We start from the raw sequence: 3,981 nt of genomic DNA, 5'->3' as shown, positions 1-3,981 counted from the left end.
AGGTGGGCAGATCACAAGGTCAGGAGTTTGAGACCAGACTGACCAACATGATGAAACCACATCTCTACTAAACATACAAAAATTAGCTGGGCATGGTGGTGCATGCCTGTAATCCCAGCTACTCAGGAGGCTGAGGCAGTAGAATAGCTTGAACCTGGGAGGTGAAGGTTGCAGCGAGCTGAGATCACGCCACTGCACTCCAGCCTAGGTGAAAGTGCAAGACTCCATCAAAAAAATACATAAACAAATAAAAATAAAAAATAAATTGGAAAAATAATAAATTAGAAAAAAAACTAAAGCTAAATAAAGTTTAGAGCAAAAAACAAGAAAGTAATAGAAAAAATTACAACACAAGATACCTTTAGAAATAATATGTGAAAAGAAAACTAGTAATGAACAATTTAAAAATGATTATTTCTTTTGCTGTGGAAAAGCTTTTTAATTAAGTCTCATCTATTTATCTTTGTTTTGATGTATTTGCTTTTTGGTTCTTGGTCATGAAATCTTTGCTTAAGGAAATGTCTAGAAGGGTTTTTCTGATGCTGTCTTCTAGAATCTTTATGGTTTCAGGTCTTAGATTTAAGTCTTTGATTCATCTTGAGCTGATTTTTGTATATGGTGAGAGATGAGGATCTAGTTTCATTCATTCACATGTGGCTAGCCAATTATCCCAGCACCATTTGTTGAATAGAGTGTCCTTTCTCCACTTTGTATTTTTGTTTGCTTTGTCAAATATCAGTTGGCTATAAGTATTTGGCTTTATTTCTGGGTTCTCTGTTTTGTTCCATTGGTCTATATGTGTATTTTTATGCCAGTACCATGTTGTTTTGGTGACTATGTTCTTATAATAGTTTGAAGCTGGGTAATGTGATGCTTTCAGATTTTTTTTTTTCTTAGTCTGGCGTTGGCTGTGTAAAGCTCCTTTTTGGTTCCATATTAATTTTAGAATTTTTTTTTCTAGAAATAGCAGAGTTAACAGACAACCCACAGAGTGGGAGAAAAATCTTCACAATCTATACACCCAACAAAAAACTAACATCCAGAATCTATAAATAAGTCAAACAAATCAGCAAGATAAATAAATCCCATCAAAAAGTGGGCAAAGGACATGAATAGACAATTCTTAAAAGAAGACGTACAAATGGCCAACAAACATGAAAAAATGCTCAACATCACTAATGATCAGGGAAATGCAAATTAAAACCACACTGCTATATTGTCATACTCCTGCAAGAATGGCCATAATGAAAAAATCCAAAAGTGATAGATGGTTGCTGTGGATGTGGTGAAAAGGAAACACTTTTACACTGCCAGTAGGAATGTAAACAAGTATAACCACTAGGGAAAACAGTGTGGAGATTCCTTAACAAACTAAAAGCAGATCTACCATTTGATCCAGCAATCCCACTACTAGGTATCCACGCAGAGGAAAAGAAGTCATCATTTGAAAAGATCCTTGCACATGCATGTTTCTAGCAGCACAATTTGCAATTGCAAAAATATGGAAACTGTCCAAATGCCAATCAATCAATCAATGAGTGAATAAGGAAATGTAATATACATATATATATATATACACACACACACACACACACACACACACACACACACACATACACATACACACACACATATATAGACATAATCACATATATATACATAAATGTAATGTATATATAAGTATTTACACATAACATATACAAATATATTTATGTATATATACACATAAATTACATTTATATATGTAAATGTACACATAAATCACACACACAAAAAAACATTTTATATATATATATATATACACACACACACACACATACACTCACATATATACACACCATTGAATACTACTCAGCCATTAAAAGGAATGAAAGAATGGCATTTGCACCAACCTTGATAGAATTAGAGACTCTCACTCTAATGCAGTAACTCAGAAATGAAAAACCAAACATCATATGTTCTCACTCATATGTGGGAGGTAAACTTTGAGGACACAAAGGTATAAGAATGATACATTAGACATTGGAGACTTGGGGAAAAGGATGGGGGCAAGTGGCAAGGGTGATGGGTGCACCAAAATCACCACTAAAGAAATTATGTAACCACATACTACCTGTTTCCCAAAAACCTATTGAAATAAAAAAATTAAAAAGAAAAGAAACAAATAATTATATTTAAAAATAAATATAAAAATAACACTTGGAAATAAATTTAACAAAGTAATTAAAGACTTGTGCACTGACAACTACAAATATTGCTTGGGAAATTGAAGTTTTAATTAAATGGAGAGAGAACATATGTTCATGTATTAAAAGAGTCAATATTTCCAAAAGGTCAATTCCCCCAAAATTATTCTATAGATTCATTATAATTTCTATCTAAAGCTGTGTAGGCACTTTGTAAAAATTGACAGCTGATCCTAAAATGCTTGTATGAAAATATAAAAATCCTAATATAGTCAAAATAATTTTGAATAAGAAGGACACATTTGGAGAACTTAACACTAGTCAATTTCAAAATGTACTGTATGGCCACAATAATCATTGTTATATTAATGTAAAGATAATATATGAGTCAATAGAATAGAGATTCCAGAAGTGAATCCTATTCATTCTCAATTTTTGATAAAGGTGCTAAGACAACTTATTTAAAAGAACAGCGTATTCAAAAATGGAGCTGAAATAATTGGTTAATTTTTGCCACTATGTATAGGCAAATTTGCCACTATGAATAGGCAAATTTATAAAAGCAGGAAGCAAATAATGGCTTCTTGGTTGAGAGAATAGATCTACCACATAATCCAGCAATCCTACTGCTAGGTATATATCCACAATAAAGAAAATCAGTATATCAAAATATATCTGCCCTCCCATATTTATTACAGCACTATTAACAGTAGGCAGGGTATAGAATCAACCTGTGTCCATCAACAGATGAATGGATAAAGAAAATGTGGCATAAAAAAGAATAAAGTGCTATCATTTGTGGAACGATAGATGGAACTGGAGGTCATTAAGTGAAATAAACCAAGCACAGAAAGACAAATGTCACATATTCTCATTCATATGTGGAAGCAAAGAAAGTTGATCTCATGGAGGTAGAGTTGACTGGTAGTTATCAGAGCCTTGGAAAAGTAGGGAGAATGAGAGACAAAAGAGAGGTTGGTTAATAGGTACGAAATATAACTAGAAGGAATAAGAGTTAGTGTTCAATAGTACAGTAGGGTAACTATAATTAGCAATAATTTATATATAGTTAAAAATAGCTGGAAAAAATAAATTGAAATGTTTGCAACCTAAAGAAGGAGTAAATATTTGGCTTAACGGATGTCTCAATTGTCCCAGATCATTACACATTGTATGCATCTGTCAAAATATCACATGTGCCCCCCAAATATGAATAACTATTATGTATTGATAAAAAAGTAGAGTGAGTTTAACTGGGAATGGACACAAGAAAAAATTTTGGGAGTGTAACAAGTATTCTAAGTTTAGATTGTGCTGATATTAACTAAAATAATTGAATACTTAAAATGTGCAAATTTAATGTTATGTAATTTTTACCTCAGTACACATTTTCTAAAAGTCAGTTAAATAAAACTATGCACGATGGTTGGATGAAATGACTGCATAGCTTTATACATATTCTCTCTGTCTAGTACTGCAATAATCACCTCTTTTTATATTTGCTCCTCTTATTTTTATTTCTTAATAATTTTCTTTATCTCCAATATTTACATGAGAATTTTTCAATTTACTTTCCTAATTGTAGCAATTTATGATCTTAATGATAAAATATTTAAAATTAAGGCTTTGGATTTGTTAGAAATTGAAAAATGTAATTCTCAAGTAAGATATTTATCTGATACCTTTCACCTTTCAAAAATAAAAATATGACAAATATAAAGTTATTTTATGTAAAATATTCAAGTAACATAATTTGAAATTTTAATTACAATAATTAAAAACTTAAAGCCTCTAG

This window comes from Sapajus apella, unplaced genomic scaffold (genome assembly GCF_009761245.1).
Source record: "Sapajus apella isolate SASKATOON/1434 unplaced genomic scaffold, GSC_monkey_1.0 scaffold87, whole genome shotgun sequence".
NCBI lineage: Eukaryota > Metazoa > Chordata > Mammalia > Primates > Cebidae > Sapajus > Sapajus apella.
Note: the sequence above shows the minus strand (reverse complement) of the source record.